General features: G+C 38.5%; 1 protein-coding gene and 1 long non-coding RNA gene across 5 annotated transcripts in view; one reads left to right on the top strand and one right to left on the bottom strand.

The window, feature by feature from the left end:
• Nucleotides 1–21688, top strand: part of LOC114250780 (rho-related GTP-binding protein RhoN) — a 125749-nt gene that overhangs the window by 23044 nt on the left and 81017 nt on the right. For 2 of the 4 annotated variants that reach the window (XM_089739209.1, XM_089739189.1), the window contains exon 2: nt 18810–18849. The exons of 1 other annotated variant lie outside the window; for it this stretch is intronic. The gene's annotated coding sequence lies outside the window, so the exon portion shown is untranslated. The remainder of the gene's footprint in view (nt 1–18809; nt 18850–21688) is intronic. One more of the 4 variants, XM_089739200.1, reaches the window with a different exon arrangement.
• Nucleotides 1–21688, bottom strand: part of LOC149503237 (uncharacterized) — a 137049-nt gene that overhangs the window by 47608 nt on the left and 67753 nt on the right. The window lies entirely within an intron of this gene.

The following is a 21688-nucleotide window of genomic DNA, read 5'->3' as shown; positions in this document are numbered from 1 at the left end:
ATTGAATAGGCTCCGAAACTACTGAGCCGATTTGAAAAATTCTTTCACTGTTGGTAAGCAACACTATCACCGGGTGACATAGGCTATATTATTATTATTAAAAAAAGTTGGGATCCTTAATAAAACTCAAATAATGTAACACAGGTTAAAAAAAATACCTAAATTATTTCTTTACATTGTATGCGCTACTGCCCGAGCGAAGCCGGGGCGGGCCGCTATTATAGATACCTAGTCAGGTCATAAATTCTGTCACATGTTTAATGTAAAATAATTGAAACAAGTTTATTCATTATGTAACCATTCATATACCAAAATGAACTTAACAAAACATAGATTCTTATGACACTAAAGTTTATTCAAAATGACCTCCGTGATTTTGAATACAGGCCTTCAATCTGCGCGGCCAGTCGTCTATCGCAGCACGAACGAGGTCCATGTCAATATCGGCGGCTGCCTTAATCAAGGATGTCTTGAGTGACTCCAAATTGGGATGAGGCTTTGAGCACGCCTTTTCCTCCAAGTGTTGCCATATCTTGTAATCTAACGGATTCAAATCTGGACTGGAGGAGGGCCAGTCTTCGTGCCGGATGAAGTCGATTTCACGCGCCGCCAGCCAGTCTTGTGTGCTCTTCGCTCTATGAGCTGGCGCCGAATCTTGTTGGAATACCCAGTGCCTGTTATTGAACATGGTGTGAGAAACAGGTTCCACAAGGTTCGTCAGGACTGTATTTTGATACACAACTGCATTCGTTTTTACACCTTTCTCACAAAAATGTACCTCTGTTAAGCCCCAATAAGAAACTCCCAACCATACCATGAGCGAGGATGGAAAATGCCCTCGTTGGACATGCGGAATACGGTTGCTCGCTTCTTTACTACTGTGTGCTTACACCTTATCATTTTGTTTGTTGTAGCTCTCTTCTAGGGTAAACATTTTTTCATCCGAAAAAAGAATTTCCCGATATTTTTTTCCCGCGTACCGCTTCAACAAAGCGCGGCATCTCTTCAGTCTCAGGTCCATTAGACGAGCATTCAAACGATGTCCGGTTTTTTTCGATATGCCCGAAACCCTAAGTCTTCATTTAACACCCTTTTCACCGTGGTTCTGTTTAACCCCATCTGAAGGGCCAACAGTTTCTGCTTACGTTTGGGATTTCTTTGAATTCGTGCCTTCACAGCTTTTATCACTGCTGGAGTCCTAACAGACCGAGGGCGACCACTTCTTGACCTGTCATCTACACTAGAGTCTTCATTGTATCGTTTGATGGAACGATAAACGAATCTTTTGGTTATATTCAAATTTTTCAGTATGTTAAAAATTTGAATTGGCGCGTAACCGCAACGATGCAACCCAATAACTGCAACACGGTCTTCTTTAAGCGTCCACTCCAAATTTTAAAATTAGTAAAATTCTAAAAGTATACGTTTTTATTTTGATGAACAATTCGAAATTCGAATTCAATAAACTTTTTTGTGGCCAGCATTCTAAAAGAAAAGTTTTTAATGTGTGACAATACTTATGACCTGACTAGGTATAGTGAGAAAAGATTATCCTTCGTAATTTTTCGGAAATAGCTTAGAGCCGTAGGGGCAAGTCGCATCAGCAGACCAAGACCAGACCAGCCGTGGATAATACGTAATTCAAATATTCGCTATAGCTTTAATCATATTTTACAGATTACTTAAAAAAAAGTTGTATAGCCATGCCGAAACCTCGAAAACGGTTAAAAAATCCAGCCCAAGGAATTATATTTAATAATAGGGGTTATAGTATCAAATTGCCGTTTTATGGTAATAATTAATTTTAATTTTATTTATACAACTTTGCAACGCACCATCCAATCAGAAACAGGGTGTAGAGAAATCGAAGATGAAAGGACGATAAAGTATGAAACGAAATACACTATACGCTTAACAAACAAAGCCCTCATATATCTCGTTTTAGTATTCGTGAGCTAACCTCACGTGAGGCAATTGGCGTCGGCCCCTGTGTTCCCTCGAGACTAAACTCCACGCGTCAGTTGATTCTTAGCGTGACACGCGATGCAAAAGTCATTAGCGGAACAAAAATCGAATGTGAATTCTATATAGACGGCTTCGTTATTCAATACACTTCAGACTTTTCTATTAGCTTAGGTTACCTTTTGTTATTTCCTTTGTAGGCAGACGAATATACTTGATGGTGAGTAGTTACCGTCGCCCATGGACTTCAGTAATGTCAGGGGCAGAAGCAAGCCGCTGTCTACCGCTTAATACTCTCCACAAGCCTCGTTTGAAGAAGAACAAGTCATAGCGCTCGGGAAACACCGTTGAGGGGAGCTCATTCCATAGCCGGATGGTACGTGGCAAAAAAGACTTCTGGATACGCACTGTGGTTGACCGCAGTGGCTCTAGGTAGTATGGATAAACGCTATTCCGGTGGTGGACGGTGCGACGATAAAAACGACATGATGGTATCATTAGCTTAGTACAATATAAATAAATACAAAATCGACGAACGAATATCACTTCATAAACTAACGGCTTCATGAACCGTAAGCACAGACAATATATTATGTATAATATATAAAAAATACTATTCGTGATATAAGGTTAATGAAAAACTGTTTTAATTAAACCGGTTTTACGGTTTAATTTTGATAATTCACACTCGTCCGTGATCACGAAAACTCTAAAGTATTTGAAACCTTAAAAGTAATAAGATGATAATGAAAAACCCGAGATTAAACCATAGCCTAGTAAAAATAGTTTTAATTACACCCTGTATCTTTCGAATTTGTATTTTTGTTATTTTAAAACTAAAAACAAAACACGTTGGCAAAGGAAATAGTAAAAGATTTTTCCAACTAAAACAGAGTATGTATAATATACTGACGGCGGATAGAATTGATGAATAAATGTGCGCCAATATTTCCAACATAAAGTACCTTTATGTAGAGAGAACTTTTGCCGAGCTCACACTGACAAACGATACGTGTGATTAACAATGTTAATAAATTATTGCTACGCGGGAATTTACATTCGAACACGCGCGGGTCGGTGCCATCACCCTGTCTGTTTGGTTCGTGAAGTAATGCATTGAAATTTGAAGATCGAAGATTTTATATCTGCTAATAGCCTCAAGGATTATTTCGACCGGTCACCGTCCTCACCGAACCCGTCGCAAGCGACGAAGGGCTCGACGAGTAAATTAAACCATAGACACAGCCCACTGAGTTTCTCGTCGGGTCTTCTCAGTGGGTCGCGTTTCCGATTCGGCGGTAAATTCTGCTAAGCCACTACTACTCTTGCTAGGGCCAGTGCTACCAACACTCCGGTTTGAGCCCCGTGAGCTCACCTACACGTCAAGGAGAAGTTGAAATAGTCTCTCAAGGCTATCAGCATAGGTAAGAAAAAGAAAAAAGGGGGTACCCAAAAACGATATAATCCCACGCGAATCATAGAACTAGAAATTTAAACAAACAAACGTTCAACTGAAAACTGAGCACTTCGTTCGTACCTACGTCACGAAGTTCAATTTAATTTCGCGTTCATCAAATTAATGTGTAGACCGTGTATAGACGGTCTAGCTATGTTTTAATCGTTTTAATGCACCACGGGTACAGTCGCGCGGGGAAATGTTGATACGTAGTGCAATAGCGTTGATAACGAAGTGGTTTCAGCGCTGGCAAATAAAGACTAGACACTTACTTATCGATATATAGATTATAGGGGATGATCGCTGTTTATAATGACCAAAGCTAATGTTAACTAAAGGTACATTCGGACACAAAACAGTCGAAATTTACGATTTATTGTTAAGTTCAATTTAATTTCGCGTTCATCAAATTAATGTGTAGACCGTGTATAGACGGTCTAGCTATGTTTTAAGCGTTTTAATGCACCACGGGTACAGTCGCACGGGGAAATGTTGATACGTAGTGCAATAGCGTTGGTAACGAAGTGGTTTCAGCGCTGGCAAATAAAGACTAGACACTTATTTATCGATGTATAGATTATAGTGGATGATCGCTGTTCATAATGACCAAAGCTAATGTTAACTAAAGGTACATTCGAAGAGAAAACAATCGAAATTTACGATATTTTTAACTTCGTTTCACATGGGAACAGTTCGTCAGGCACGAAAATTGTTTATATAACTGGACGCACAGATTTTTAGGTAGGAACTCTCCGGTAATTCCTAAGCACAGTAGTAACACCAAAAGTATTTACATTATTAAGCCTAGAGCGCAGATCAGGTGAGTCATACCCGATCCTGTAGACCGAATGGTAAACAGTCGACGTCGCCCAAAACACGTCATTACGGATCCTCCTGATCCATTAACGGTGTTTTTAAGTACCACAAGCACCGGTCACCGTCCTCGTCGAACCCGTCGTTGGCGACGAAGGGCTCAACGAGCGAGCTAACCCACAGACACAGCCCACTGAGTTTTTCGCCGGATCTTCTCAGTGAGTCGCGTTTCCGAACCGGTGGTAGATCCTGCGAAGCACTGCTCTTGTTAGGGCCAGTGTTAGTACGACTCCGGTTTGACCCCGCGAGCTCACCTACCGTCAGGGCGAAGCTGATATAACTTCTCAAGGCTATCAGCGTAGGTAAGAAAAAAAAAGGTGAATTTTCAAAGAAACCGTTATGTCCCACCTAAAATTCACAGTTTTAATCAGCTCATAGTCCATAAATGCGTAGTGGCGCCCGATGATTGCTCGTCCCGAGTACTATCCGATTAGCTTTTGTTGTGTTAATAAAAATAGTCGGGACTAAGCGGTACGCGCGCTGTATTTGTTGTAAATGAGAAATCTAAAATCCGATTCCCTGATAAGCCGGATCAGATTTTGAGTGGATATTGTCTGTGTACAGTTTCGTAAAACATTTTCCAGATTAATTACAGAGTTCCAGTTTAGAGATAATATTCCGAAGAGGTTTTATCATTTTTTTATCGATAGTGCCATTTTCCCGGGGGCTAAGTTACTTTCCTACTAGTAATCCTCTATTTAGTGTTACCGACCTCTGATTTCTTACCCGGATAACTTCCAACAAACCGTCAAATCCAGCCGGTTAAATTACGACATGCCCCCTTCGGACTTTGAGTTCATTAACTCAATAAACGATTAAAAAAGGCAATTGCATAATGAGAATAATCCGTAAACAAAGGAAATAAAGTACTACATTCATTTTAATATCTTTTCAGTTCAATTAATTGTATTATATATTTCTCAGATAAACTATATAAAAAACCTTTGCGTTTTTCTTATTCCCTAATTACTAAATATGCGTTTTGTATATACACACAACGTTGTTGTGTATATATATACAACATCTCATTTTGTATATAAAAAAAGTGAACATTGATGTCAATCTTAGTTCTCTTTCTTACAACTCTACGAGAAAATCATCGCATCATCATTCCATCTTTGATTTTTTTTCTAAATTGCAGTTGAACTTCATATCATGGCTTTTCTTAATCTTCATTCACTCACGGGCGTTCACTGCTGTACGTAAGTCTTCCCCAAGGGTCGCCCCTAGGCCTTGCGCTGCCCGGATGCAGCATATGTTTGTATACCATCATTATCTGTTTTATATTCTGACAAATTCACTGAAAGTCAACGAATAGACACGGAAACAGTTTCTTTAGGCGGTGATTCTACCAGCTGTTGCCGGATCTGAGAAGGGTTAGAATAACATTGTACCTAAATCCACTTCGGTTGGGATTACCATAAAAGAATCGAAATTTTATCAAAATGTATTGTAAAACGCTAGCTCGCTGTGTATCTCTGAATTTCATTGGAATTATTTCACAAACACGAGTCTTTCAGTTTTTAATTCAAATTTATTAAAATTTTTTTTCTATTTTTTAGTTGGATTTTCTATAAAAGCGTATTTTGTTAGTTTTTTTAGACTATTATTTATTTTTCATTTTTTAGTTGAATTTCAATGTTTTCAAATATTTTTTTCATATTTTTTTTTAAATATTGAATTGACATCGGTCCTTATTAAGTATATTAAATTTCGAGTTAATCCGACGTTTTGAAGGGGGTCAAAATCATGTTCAAAGATTCCTTTACATACATACGTCTGAAGCTAATAAAAGCGTATTAAAAACGCCGTTCTTAGCGGCAGTTTCAATATTCGCCCCCCCAATACCCCAACGTTTCACAAGTAAACACGGAATAGAAACTTCACGTATGTTACTTCATTAAATATCCTGTCATTATAGTACTACTACTACTACTACTATCCGTCCCTGTTCCCGGTATTTGGGGTCGGGTCTCCTCACTCTACGGCGCCAGGCTGATCTGTCCTGGGTTGTCGGTTTTGGCAATTGGGCTTTCTTAAGGTCTCTTTCGATGTTTGACCACAAGGTCGATGGCGGGCGGCCTCTACCTCCCTTTGGTTCTGGCAAGCTTAATGCGATCTTCACTAGATGGTCTTCGTCCCGTCTCATGATATGGCAATATCCTGTCATTATAGTGGTAGCACGTAAACAAATGTGTGTTTTGCGACTACGAATTTCGCAATAATCATATTAACAGTCTCAGTAGAAATTGCTGACCAGTTTCAAAACAAAATCGATTACAAAAACCCTTGAGAAATATTCTCGTTTCAAAGAAGCTCCGCTGAACAGCGCAGAAGGGAATTAATAAAATATTTAATTCCATGAAGTACACTCTAAAACACAAGTTACGCGCGCGTACACTTGCTCGAAAAGTTCTCTACATCTCGAAAGCTCCGGGAAGTTCCTTGAAAAGCGTCGGAGGGATTGAAGGCTTCCCGACTAAGCGTTGTTTTTAATGCGCAATTATTATGTCTCGCATGTACAAAATAATTAGAGGAATGTAAAATCGCGTCATATCAATTTACCATTAGACATGAACGGAATACTATCAGAGTCGAACGTGAACTTATAAAAAAAAAACACGTGTGGCACTCGGGGATAGCCGCGGTAAAGCTATTGCATAGCATTTTTTATCAACTTATGGAATTACGATTAGACAATAATAATTTAATATTAAAACAATAATAACATAAGACCACTTTATATATTTATAAACATTAACAAAAGCAAAACATTAACTGTCCCCTTCACACTCATTAGCTAGACCTCGCGAGAAAGAGATGGGCAGAACTTCATGAGGCGCATGCAGTGCGACGTCACGCCGCGCGCTTATTCACAAACACTACTCAAGCGCAACGTGAGGATGTGTTGAACGCGAGCTACATGGTAGGCGGAGTGGGGGTGTTAGGTTTTATTTTCGTTACGGAATTTCTTGATTCGGTCGCCGCGCTCAAAGCCCGCGATAACAGTTATGCAATAGCTTAAAAATTTACTGAATCCGATTTATTTTCTAATCAATTAAAAAAAGCGAGATTCATTTTATTAGTCAATAAGACATAAACACCTAAACGGTCTTTAATAATCGTTCGAGATGATGTCGCTCATAAGGACCATAAGAAATTTTGAAGGATCGTCAGTTTTCGAATCTAAGTCTCTTTGATCTTTTGATCAGTTAAAAATTAAATAATCACGTGAAGTAGGTCATGATTTTATATACCTTGAGTACCTGATACGTGAAAATTGGCCGTCTAAGCAAGGTAGCAGGTAGGCATGCGTTCTTAGTACATACTAACACTACACAATCGGCCACATTTCGTTCGTCAGAAAATACGTGACGTCTGGGGGCCCTGGGATCTTGGACTATAAGTCAATCCATAATGCCCTTAAAAATCATTTTTCAACGCAGTATGAATGAATTTTCCGAGGTGTTTTGGACGCTATTCGATGGTTGAATTAAAACGAAGCCTAAATGTTCTCCTTAGGAAGCTACAGTTGTGGCTGTATCTCTGGCATTGTGATGGCCATAAGCGACCGTGAATTTTTTTTAAACTGTTAGCAGTCGTCGTAAAGAATAAGAAGAGGTCCGGTATATTTGTACTGAGCAATGCGACTATGCCAAGTCGTAATCTAGTATCTGATGTAATTTTTCTAATGTAATAAATACGTTAACTGATATTCGCGAATGAATTCCACGACGTGGGAATAGTAGGTTCATAGGTGGCTTTATTCATGTGAGCATTAATGAAGGGATAAGTGCTATTAGAATTATCTTGTTTAAAAACCGGCGGCCCGGCTGTAGACTTCGACACTTAGTTTCAGAGGAGTTGTCAATCAGTTCTCAATAAATAAAATATCGTGTGACTTACTTAAGCGAGTGTGCGTGAGCTTGAATGAGTCATAATTAATTTCAATCGCGAAATTACGCCGCAGTTGCGTGTGTTGCGCAACTTCGGAACAACAATAGTTGCTTTCACTCACTGAGTTGCGTGACGATTAAGTTCAATGATCGACGTACCGGAGTCTCGGATGGGAAAGTCGATGGCTCTCAAATTTATTACATTTTTAACTGTTAATAATTTCAATTATGCATCCATTTTATTATCAAAGTAATACCGTAGATTTTCAATGGGGCCTTTTAATTTTGATTGTCGAATCGGGCCAACGCTCATTAATAAAAAGCGCGTTAATTTCATCTTAAATAGCTCACCGTGTCCAACTAAAATGTGTCACGGATTTTAATCCATAATCAATTAAGTAGTTACTGATGTTTCAATAAGTAAGAAAACTGAACTTCTTCATCTTGTTTTTATCCCACATTACAGGCACCGTCCTGTCCCACAGATTGGCTTCTTACTATGCTGCATTGGGATTTGGCATCGTTTTACTACTTACTGCCTGACGTCAACCCTTCTCGTATTAAAACCTCCAGTAGTATATCCATTGCGACGTGCCACAAGGAGGCACTTTTCTGATGTATTTTTCGCCGTTTATTTTTATTTGAATAAAAAAATTAACAGTTCTACGATTACATACTTGAATAACTACAACAATATTATGTATTTGACGGCGTTAACGATATTTATGTTATATAGCACGTGCAATAGGAGTGACTCACACAAGCCAGGTGCGCCGGCCGTGTCGTTCCACTCGTAAACAACAGGTGCAACAGAAGTGACTCATAAGCCAGCTGCGCCGGCTAGTATAAAAAGGCGGAACGTGCCTTGAAATGAACATTCGTTGGACTGCGTTTGCCCGGTGCACTTACTATATCGTTGTTACGTTGTGTGATTCAGTGACTGTTGTACGTACTGTTTAAAGTTGGACAAGTGTTAAAGTGAATTGTTAAGATAACATATTGTTGATTAAATCAGAAACCAAAAGTGACATCGTTTTACTTGGTGTTTCAACAAGATAATGTCTACCCTCAAGCTTACATCAGAAGTGAGATCAGGACTCTACTCTCACTGGCGTGACGTGTTTGAACATGTTCGAAGTACAGCAAAAAAAACATGATGCAGATCAGAATACTAGTAGTGGTACGCCACAAGAGCGTGAATGCAGCATACGTAAGTCGTGTAATAACTTCTCTGTTACCTCGATGGAAGATCTGAGCCACGAAAAAATCGTCACATCTTACGTTCTGGCTCATGTTGCCCAGTTTAACTGTCGACTTCATCACATGGCATTTACTAACGGAAATACAACACGTAACAAGCTATTGCAAGAAATTAAGGCAAGTGCAAATCTCAAGTGAAACTTCGATCGCAATAATGGATCTGTCATGACGAGTGGGTAGTTCCGACACGAATCGTTTTTAAGCCAATGACTACTGCTAGAGTTACATGGCACTAGTACAGTAAACCGGGACATGAGACTGTGAATTGTCGCTGAAATTTTAGAATCTACTCGATTCAATACCAATAACACTACACGTTCGATGACTTCGGGCTTCAGCAAGCAAGCAAGCAAGCAAACAAGAAAGCAAGCAAGTTTCCGTGGGGAAGAAAAATTGACACATCTGAAGTCGTCGTGACCTGTAAGATAAGACGTCCGGTGCGTTCGTGTCTGGCGATGCGGCGGTGTTCGGGTTCCGCTGGCGGATGCAGGTTTTTCCGGTGAAGTGCGTGCTTGACATGTGTTCGCGGTTAGCTTCCTCAGTGTGGGAGTAACATCGTGTAAGAGAGGTGGAACCCGTAAAATTGTAGTTTGCGTGGTGGCTGGTAAGATTTGTTGCGGTAAGAAGTTTGCATGGCGGTAAAATGTCTTGTGAGTCTGCACAGGTAGCCGGAGGTGAGACTTCCGCGGTCGCGGCCCACCCAGTCCGCGAGAACCGGGCAGATCGCCTCGACGGTACGGAGGCCGGCCGACGGGTCCGCCAAACGACGAGACCACGCCTCCAGCACGGACTGCCGATATTGGAGCCCCCGCGCTCCGGCTGCACTTGCGCTAGGGCGCGCCGCCTCGTAGGAGACTGTGAGCAAAACCTGAACAACCTCCTCATCCGTGGGCGCCCGGCTCTCGCCTGCAAGTCAGCTGTTACGTGTGCGGTGATGCGAGTCATGTAGCTTCTGGGTGTTCCATGCGCTACAAGAAGAAAAACGACACTGCTCCAGGTGCTGTGGCAGGTGCAACCAGAGACGTCAACGTGTGTTCCAGAGCTTCAGTGTGTTACAGATAAGTGGTTTTGGCTTCCCCTTTATGTTCCATTCAGGGTCAGAATGTAGTCTTATAAAACAAAGTCATAGTAATTTATTCAATGGTAAGCGGTTTCATGAACAAGTCACTCTTTGATCTGAAAGTAACTTAGACCAATCATGATGGTAAGAGCACTTAGGGGATATTCAACTCGCCCTTAATAGTGCACGCTGTCGAGTAACAGGGTTTACTCCAATAGAATAGACGTTTGCCGTTCAGGGTAGTTCACTTGAAATATCTTAAAGTTTCAACAGAGTGATAATCCCTCTAGATTAGATCTTGATTTAGCACGGTCGAAGACCGGCGAAAACATAAAAAAAAAAGGGCACAAACAGAAGCTTGGTTTAGTCGAGGCAAAGCTAAAGTCAACCTCTTTTCCGCTGGGGATTTTGTTTTCGTAAGTTGACCGAAAATGTAAAGGTCCCTTCAACATTACTGCAGTTTTGGAAAACGATAGGTATAAATTGAGACATGTAAATAGTTCTAATAGAGTGTACAAATTTCCCCATGAAAACTTACGTGAAATACCTCGAGGCCCGTCAGGCCTACTAGAAATTTCTGAAAATTATAGTGACGATGACGTGACGGCGTACACAGATGGGTTAATTAATCTTGTTCATGAAACTGATCTTAATGATGACGACTCTATCACTGACAATAGAAGCGACATTTTTGTCCGCAAATAGCGATACAGCAAACATAGTCTGTGGGTAGTGATACAATGTCTGTAAGCTCAGGCACCTCAGGTGCAGGTGTTGGAAATGTAGAAAACGATGGTCGGTCTCGCACTATTTCTGAAGAAATTCCGTATAAATGTTCTGGTTTAAGAAATGTTTTAACAAACGCTACCGTTCACGCAGATAAAAAAAAAAAAGAGAATTGTATGTGGCTAGAGAGATGTTAATCCGGACTAGCAAAAAAAAAAAAAGAAAAAAAAAAAAAAAAGTGTGAAGTCATTGAAGGGTCTGTCCGGTCCAATGGCTTGGCTATAGGGATTTTCATCCAGATTAGCCACAACAATTAGCTACAGGGATTGCGATTCGGTCTAGCATTATCCGGTCCAGTTCGAAAAACTGAAGGGATAACAATTCCGGTCTAAGTTAAAAGGGACATACTTACATACCTGAAGAGTTTTAAATGAACTGGCCCAGGTATGTAAGCAGTCTGAAGGCTATTTATAGCCAGTATAGGATTTTCTGAAGAATTATGCGAACCGAACCGTACTAGATTGTTAATATCATAGACCACGTTTTAAGTTGCATCCGTTAATGTCAGAATGAACGAACACGTTTGTTGTTCACAGACATACCATAAGAATGCGCACACGAGGACGAGCGCACGTCAGTATGGCCGTGACGGCGTTAACGATATTTATGTTATATAGCACGTGCAATAGGAGTGACTCACACAAGCCAGGTGCGCCGGCCGTGTCGTTCCACTCGTAAACAACAGGTGCAACAGAAGTGACTCATAAGCCAGCTGCGCCGGCTAGTATAAAAAGGCGGAACGTGCCTTGAAATGAACATTCGTTGGACTGCGTTTGCCCGGTGCACTTACTATATCGTTGTTACGTTGTGTGATTCAGTGACTGTTGTACGTACTGTTTAAAGTTGGACAAGTGTTAAAGTGAATTGTTAAGATAACATATTGTTGATTAAATCAGGAATCAAAAAGTGACATCGTTTTACTTGGTGTTTCAACAAGATAATGTCTACCCTCAAGCTTACATATTTAAATACAAATACCGCGGTATCTTCTACACAATAGATTAGAGTATTCTTCACGATTATTTTTATTAAAAAATACATCAAAGATCCGGTTGTTGTTGTTGTTGTCCATACTGGTACCCCGCTGCTACATAGGGCCCTCACAAAGTTATTTCCACTAGACCCTGTCTTGGGCTTGCGCCTTGACATCACTCCAGGTCACATCGGCAGTCCTCATCTCTCTCTCCACGGTGCGTCGTCAAGTGTGTACAGGGCGACCAGGTCTTCTCCTGCCAAGCGGTTGCAACTCCAACGCAATCGATGCAGCGTTGACCCCACTGCGCTGTAGAGTGTGTCCTATCCAGACCGAATTGAAACAATATAACACGCTTCCTTGTCGCTTAAAGCGATCTCCTCAAGACGATTGTTAAGCAAAAATAGAATCAGCCTTAGAGTGAAATAGGGACTGAGTGCTGAAATGTGACGGAGTGGTCGTATGGACTTCCCATATAACGAAAACGTCTTAAATTATGATGTATTTTATAAAGTTACTTTACGGTAAAACTTTTCAAATATACTTACAAAAAATTACGTTGTAAGTTGAGTTGCAATCGAAACAAAAATAAATTATGGTGAACGATAATTATTTAGCCCAAATAATACATATTTATTATAATATTTGAGAACCACTGTCTAAGTGAGTCTCGACACGCTATGTGTCTTGAAGTTTCCGCCCACATCACTTGACATTGCTTAAAAGCTTCCGAGAGAGCTTACAACGGTTTCAAATAAACCAAATATGACTGATTTAATTTATGAATGGTTGAAATTCGACAAACTACTGATTAGATTTAGAATATAATTATTTTCATATATTAATTACATTTTTCTAACTTCAAAAAAATTTGGAAGTTAACAATTCGATTGTTTTTTTTTTATGAGGACCTCAGTACTTTTTCCATATGAACCGATTTTGTGAATTATTTTTTTTATTTAGAGTGCTCCTCGTGTTCAATTCAATTTAGTTTTTATGATCCAACTGTGGCGGGTACCCATCCAAGAACACAAGATCTTTGACAGATGCCTGAATGTCGCTTACGACATTTTCCAGATAAGCTGTCATATATACAAGCTCCGAACAACATTCTCTACCACAAGCGTGGGTCGCGTTTCCGATCCGGTGGTAGACTCTGCGGAGCACTGCTCTTGCTAGGGCCAGTGTTAGCAACACTCCGGTTTGAGCCCCGTGAGCTCATCTACACGTTAGGGTGAAGCTGAAATAGCGTCTCAAGGCTATCAACACAGGTAGGAAAAAAAAATTGCTATAGCTTTTATACCAGCTTAACTTAATTATATGTATACAGGTAAATATTTTCTTCTGGCAATATATCATAGTTTCTAAATAAAAATAAATAAACATTAAACTCTGATAAATCGAAGATAGAAAGCCTTTCCAATATCTTAAAAAGCAAATAAGCGATTGAATTTCCAATACGTTTGAGCTTTGCGTTGGTCGTTCACGTGGACGTAGTCAGGAAACTGGATGGGGCCCGAACTGTCAAGTTATAGATTAATCGGTTAAGGACATTATGGACCCGCTGCACTAGGCGCGGTTTTCGTCCTGGAGATTACACGTTGGAGATTGGACAGAGTTATTGTATTTTTTTTTTCCTACCTATGCTGATAGACTTGAGAGGCTATTTCAGCTTACCCTAGCGTGTGTAGGAGAGCTCACGGGGCTCAAACCGGAGAGTTGCTAACACTGACCCTAGTAAGAGCAGTGTTTCGCAGAATCTACCACCGGATCGGAAACGCGACCCACTGAGAAGATCCGGCGAGAAACTCAGTGGGCTGTGTCTGTAGGGCTTTGTTATTGTATGTCAATAAGTATGCGTATCACAATAAAAGTATCGAGGATTTTTTTTAAATATTATTGTTATTGAAGTAAAAACTTCTTTAGCGTCATTGTAATTCGAATGCCGATGAAACGAAAAAGCGACAGTAGAAAGAGACAGACATAAAAATTAATAAGACATTAACTTGGGAGAAAATGAGATAGGATAGTGTTTCTAATATTCGTGGTTCTCTTTGTGCTCTGTTTTGTACCTAATATTCGTACTGAATAGATTCTGAACAAGCTCGAGCTCACAGCCTACTTGGTTTTAAGTGGTTACCGGAGCCCATAAACATGTACAACGTAAATGCCGCCACCCACCTTGGGATATGAGTTCTAAGGTCTCAGTATGGTTACAACGGCTGCCCCACCCTTCAAACCGAAACGCATTACTGCTTCACGGCAGAAATAGGCAGGGTAGTGGCACCTACCCGCGCTGACTCACAAGAGCTCCTACCAGCAGTAATTTAGCAAATTATAATTAATTATTCTCGACATTAAAAGCACAAATCCGTCATTTTCGCCTTTCTAAATTATTACCGGGTCCTATTGCTAAGAATTATAATTTAATAACGGCCGTCTGGTGTAGTGGTAAGTGACATGGTCACTACACAAGGGGGTTGCGAGTTCGAATCCCGCCAAGGGAAGATATTTGTATGATAAATATAAACGTCTTTTCCAGGTTTATGGATGTATATTAAATATATGTACATATGTGTATAATAAAAATCTTAAATTTATTTACGTTATCTGGTACCTGTAACACAAGTTCTTTACGAACCTATCACGGGACCATTTAACGTGTCGTGATTGTTATTTAAAAAAAAAAAAAAAAAACTTAAATTAAATAGTCATTTGATGTGATGCGAGTGGTCGCTTAGTAGTAGAGAGCACAGAATAATTCTTAATTTCTTAATTGAATAAGGTCTGGAGTACGGTGAACGATTTAAGTAAGATTGAAAATGAAGAAACCTAAATAATATCGCCAGAACCATCTCCAGACTATTTGCCCCCTTACGACTTCTCCTAAATAAATGGATATATTTAAGAACAAGCTCATTTAAATCAACGAACTAAAAGTTACTGTAAATGTTGAGACCTTAGTTCAAAGATAATGAAACCCCATATGAACCCCCATTCAAGAATAATGAACCCCCTCTAATATAATCTGAGTACGCCCTTCGTCCCTTTGTGTCATAATATGAAACTGTATCTATTTGTTGCATGTCAGCGGTCACTGAACTTGTGCAGTAGAAATGCTCAAGACAATCTTCTTCTTTGATAGCCTTGTTTTGAGTTTTGGCTTTAATTTAGATAAGTTGTAGTAGATAAGTTAAATTTAGTTGGATAATTGTTTACTTACAAGTCAATGTAAATTTATTTATAAACTCGCTGACCCGGCAGACTTGATCGTAGTGCCTCAACCGATAAATAAAAGACCTAAGCTTTTGTATAAAATAAACTTAAAACAAACAATTCCTTTTGTTTGTTTTAAGCTTAAAGAAAAACTACAAGATCTAGACATAAGCACAGATCTTGCTGTTTCTCCGGACGGAAAACTCCTAACGATCTCCTTGTAACCTCACATTTCCTTCTCATTCGTAACAAGCTGCGATAGGGTGGAAGTCAATGTTACAATTGAATAAAATATACATTCTTTTTTGTAAATCGTTTGCACCATGCCCATACAAACGACTTAAGGACTAGAAATTCCTTTCCCAAATTACGTACATCCGGAGCGAGTCATATTTTATTCCGTTTAAAGAAACAAGGACGAACGAAGTGGTAATAAATTAAAGATAAATGAAATAGAAATCGTTCCGCGAACCGCCTGTTCCCACCGATATCGCACGTTAACCCGACATTCAATTTCATGGTTGAAAAGCTGGTCGCCTTTTTTCAATAAAAACCCCTTGGTACAGTGCGCGATGTCGTATGTCACTTTGTTTATTAAACTTATACTCAATATATATGTGAATGTAGCTATCTATCTGCTGTGTTATCAAGCTTAAATTAATCTATTTTCAAGAAATGCGCTAAGAAATACCGGTATACCTCACGGGTACCTTACTGGTGGTAGAACTTCTTGTGAGTCCGCACGGGTAGGTGCCGTGAAGCAGTAATGCGTTACGGCTTGAAGGGTAGAGCAGCCGTTGTAACCATACTGAGACCTTAAAACTTATATCTCAAGATGGGCGGCGCATTAACGTTGTCTATGGGCTCTAGTAACCACCTAACATCAGGCGGGCTGTCAGCTCACCTACCCGTCTAAGCAATAAATAAAAAAACATAATAATGTTTAAACTTATATTATAATTTCAATTAATTATAGTCAAATTTCGACTATTGCGGGACCACTAGTATTGATTGATATTTGTCTAAAAAAATGTAATTTATTCGATATGCATGTCCCTGACTTTTAACTCATAATTTTTTTTTAAGTCAATCTTAAAATAAACGCTACTGACAACTTGCTTTGTTTAAAATATGTCACTTAACAAATAACACCATTTAGGATTATGTAATGAAACACGAAATTATAGACGAATAAAACATGTAAAAAATATTTTCACTTAACCCAGTTCCGTGAACTTCTCTTATTTTAGTCAAAAATTATGTAAGCTGCTTTTCGTTTGCTTGATGTTGAATTTCGGCACACCCTATAAATTACAGTTTCTCAGTAAATAACTTGTCTCTTCAGCGACGATGGCGCTTTCTTTCTTGACCTAGAAATAAATGTATATTAAATCTAATATCTTATTCACTGATTTTGGTCATTCGTGAGTCTGGAGCTACTTCTACATATATATTGACGGTGATATTTAGTTTAAGCGGCATTTTTGCAACCTTTACACCGCCCTGCCTATTTTTGCCGTGAAGCAGTAATGCGTTTCGGTGTAAAGGGTGGGGCAGCCGTTGTACTGTTACAAGTGAGACCTTAGAACTCATATCCCAAGGTAGATGCCGGCATTTTTGTTGTAGATGTTTATGGGGTCCAGTAACATAATATCAGGTGGGCTGTGAGCTCATCCACCCATCTAAGCAATAAATAAATAAAACACGTAACACATAACAATCGTTTATCGTTATCCATTACCCGTCTTCTAAACACGATTTAATCAAGTTACGTGAAACTTTCTCGTGCAAACTTTTGCAACGGGATATTCCTTTGAATAATGTGTGCTCATTTATATGAATATGTTACGTACATTTATGACAGTGAGAATGTATCTGCTTGCATTGTCGTTCGCATAAAATTATTAACGACTAGCTGGCCCGGCAGAGTTCGTAGTGCCTCAATCGATAAATAAAATACCTAAACAAACAAAAGGAATCAAAGGAAAAACAAAATAGCTATTTTTATTTATTTAATTCCGAGCATTTTCATATTTATCTACCTTTTAAACCTTCTCTGGACTTCCACAAGTAATTCAAGACCAAAATTAGCCAAATCGGTTCAGCCGTTCTGGAGTTTTAGCGAGACTAACGAACAGCAATTCATTTTTATATATATAGATTTCTTATACCTTAAAGCATCATTTACAGGCTCAAAACCTCAACAAAAAAAGAGAGATTGAAAAAACAAAAAAAACACAAAATAGCATAATTACTATACAATTAAGAGTAGATCTCAAAGTCCAAGGTGGGTGGCTGTATTCACGTTGTGGTGTCATCATGTCATCATCATCAACCTATAGCAGTCCACTGCGCACGATCCTCGGCTGTGGTGTCTATAGGCTCTGGTAATCAGTTAACATTAGGTTCGTCGGTGTAAGCAAAAAAAAAAAAAAAGATTAAATACAATAATAGTAAAGTTATTTTTTTCCACCCTTCCCAACTTAGTGGGAAAAATCTAAACCCAGCCCGGTCTTTGGCTCCCCTCATCCATTTCCCGATGGCTACCGTTCGAAATCGTCGCTCCGTCTGTTCTGGGCGTACCCCAAATAACTTACTGATGGGCTCCAGTAACCACTTAACATCAGGTGGGCTGTGAGCTCGTCCGCCGATCTAAGCAATAAAAAAATAAAAAAAAAATACTAAAAAAACTCATTCAGTTATCTGAATGGTGTAAACTTAATTGAAGTTCAATTAAAGACTATTCATAGTAATACCAAATAAAACGGATCTTTAATTACAAAGATAAATGTCGCGTATTAAAGGGAAATTTCGCTTAAACCAAATACCATTTCACCCCTCGATGTGATAATACTTTCAGAATAATGAAGGGAGTAAATTAAATAATTGATTACTAGAGGTCCCGCAGTAGTCGAAATTCGACTATAATTAATTGGAATTGTAAGTTTGTACACTATTATGATTGTATTTTGTACTTCTATAATCACAAATTTCGCCAAGACTACGCTATAAAAAATATTAACAAAGACAAACAATTAATATATTCTCAATTTGACAACAGACGTCAAGAACAAAAGCTTGACAATAAATAGTATGCATGCGTGTGTGCGTCAAATACATGGTATGTAGTGTGTGTAATGTTTTCTTTATTGATTTAATGTATCCTTTATGCATTATTTTAAAAAAATATTAGCATTGTGCACTTCTTCTCTATATTCTCTATAAGTGTGGAAAATTTCATACTCCTCCGTCCGCGCAATTTTCGTAAAAAGGGATACAAAGTTTTTGCTTCACGTATTTATATATAGTTTTTTTTTTTTGTTTCAGATCTTTGTGTGGTATACGAAGCAGGGCGTGATTTTAGTAGGTGAGTCTTTAGATTATACAATGAAACTAGCCGTACTCGCCGGCTTCGCTGGGTATTTAAAATTAACATTATTATTTATTGTCATTAATTATTATTAGGGAGTTCAACACTCATATAAATATTAGCCTATCCATGTATTTTCTACATGCATACAAAGTTTCAAGTCAAGCATGGTTCAGATTTATATATATTAGTATAGATTATTGATAACAAGCGGGTCTTGCTGTTGATAGTTTGCGCTGAAAAATTAAAACTGATTGCCAGCGTCATGTACCGGGTCCAATTGAGGCCGTCACCGCAAAAGTGGCCTAAGCTTACCATAGTTCTTATGGAGCAATGAGGCTTAAGTTTTCATATGAATTTGAATTTGAATCGGCAAAAAAACAATACGCGCAATAATAATGTTTACAAAGCCTAGGTAGGCTAAGGTATTTAAATATTTCTATCTGTATAATGGCTTTAAACCCTTTTAATTGGCACAAGAGAGAGAGAGAGAGAGAGAGTATTCTTTATTGTACTCCAAAAAACAAATAAACTGTGCGATACATTAAAAACAAAAAAGTACAATTGGCGGTCTTATCGCTAAGAACGATCTCTTCCAGACAACCATCAGGTGGACAAGAATCATTTGGAAACGAACTACGCGCGGTGTACCATTCCAGTGAAATACATATACATATATGTACACATACATATACACATACATATCTCCGTAAATATACATACAATTAATACAAAGTATTATAATATAATAATAATTATTAAAAAATAAGCATTGGTACAAAAACACTATTACGAGTATTCAGTTCTATCAATCTACCCGCATCCCGTCAATAAGATAAGAGGAATGCATAATTCTTATTCGATATTCATGTTTCGTTATCTCGCAGATTAAATACAAAATTTTAAGTAATCGGCCTGAAGGATAAGAAGTCTACAAATTTTTTAAATTTTCTTCAAATAGGTCGATTTATAATGTTTCCATTGTACGAAAGTGTAAATAGTAATACAATGTACTCACGCGTCCCTGAGAAAATAATTTTCAGCGCAACTTATTCGGGTAAATATTTTTTCCTTTTTTGCTGAAGTAGATAAACGTCAGGTCACCGATTTCGGGGGCACGACGCTATCCGTCATTCGATAAAGCTCGTGGTGGGCTTAAGACGTTTCCTCATTGATAGGCTATTCATAATACACCTTCTAAAGATATCTAAGGGTATCGTTCGGATATCTTTCTTTTAGTCCAACGTTTTCACAGCCCATCTGAATCTAAGTGACATATTGAGAGAGTATCGAAGTCTGAATTTTATTCATAACTAGCGACCCGCCCTCGCTTCGCTTCGGAAACTGTAATTTATTATTGATTTTTCCACTATTTAATGGATGTTATTATACATATAAACCTTCCTCTTCAATCACTGCAATGCACTTAGGCAATCTTATAAAAAATGCACCTGACAAAATTAAAATGACTTGGAATATCATTAATAGGGAGACTGGGAATGTCAGAAACAGCAATGCTGAATTAACTTTAAAAATCAATAATCGAATAATAACTTCTCATCAAGAAGTGGCCAGTGCCTTTGAGCACTACTTTGCTGATATCCCAGCTTCTACCACAAAATCTTTAATTTCATCTCCTACCGTCGCCGAATCATTACTGCAAAATCATGTTGATAAATGCAGTGTTAACTTTAAGTTCACAAATATTGATATAAAGGACATAATTGATAATTTCAAGCTCATTAATATTAAGAAAACTGGTGATTTATGGGGAATTTCAATTAATGTTATAAAATCCATTATTGATATAATTGCACCTTACCTTGCTACAATATTTAATGACTGTATTGATGGTGGTGTGTTTCCTGATCTAATGAAATATAGTAAAATAATACCGTTATTTAAATCTGGTAGTACTTTTGACCCCTCTAACTTTAGGCCCATTTCAGTACTACCAACATTGAGTAAAATTTTTGAAAAAATTATTCTGGAACAACTTTTGAACCACTTCAATTCCAATAACCTGCTTCATAACAAACAATATGGATTCACTAGAGGTCGTTCAACTATTGATGCAGGTGTAGATCTCATTAAAAATATTTTTCAGGCTTGGGAAGAGTCGCATAATGCCCTTGGGGTTTTCTGCGACTTATCTAAAGCTTTTGATTGTGTTGAGCATAATACATTGTTGAGGAAATTACACCATTATGGTATTAGGGGCGTTTCATTAGAACTTATTAAATCTTATTTATCCGGAAGAATCCAAAAGGTAGACGTTAAAGGAACGAGATCTTCCGGTGTCTTACTTAATATGGGTGTTCCTCAGGGTTCCATATTGGGTCCCTTCCTATTTCTTGTATATATCAATGATTTACCTAAGTTTATTGAAACCCGTCACGAGGTCGTATTATTCGCTGATGATACATCATTATTGTTTAAAATTAAACGACATTTGGAAGATTATGACGATGTGAATGATGCTATCTCGCGCGTGGTACATTGGTTTAGTGTTAATAATCTGTTATTAAATAACAAAAAAACAAAATGTATAAAATTTACCACACCTAATGTTAGACAAGTTGACACTAATATTACTGTAAGTGGAGAGACACTGGAGCTTGTGGATTCGACAGTTTTTCTTGGTATAACAGTTGATTCTAAGCTGCAGTGGGGTCCTCACATATGCAAGTTAGCGAGTAGGCTTAGTTCTGCAGCGTTTGCGGTAAAAAAAATACGAATGTATATTAATGAAGATACGGCACGCTTGGTTTATTTTAGTCATTTTCATAGTGTTATGTCCTATGGCATTTTGCTATGGGGCAATGCTGCCGATGTC

The sequence above is a fragment of the Bombyx mandarina genome, chromosome 03 (assembly GCF_030267445.1).
Source record: "Bombyx mandarina strain Sakado chromosome 03, ASM3026744v2".
NCBI lineage: Eukaryota > Metazoa > Arthropoda > Insecta > Lepidoptera > Bombycidae > Bombyx > Bombyx mandarina.
This window is presented reverse-complemented; position numbering and strand designations above follow the sequence as displayed.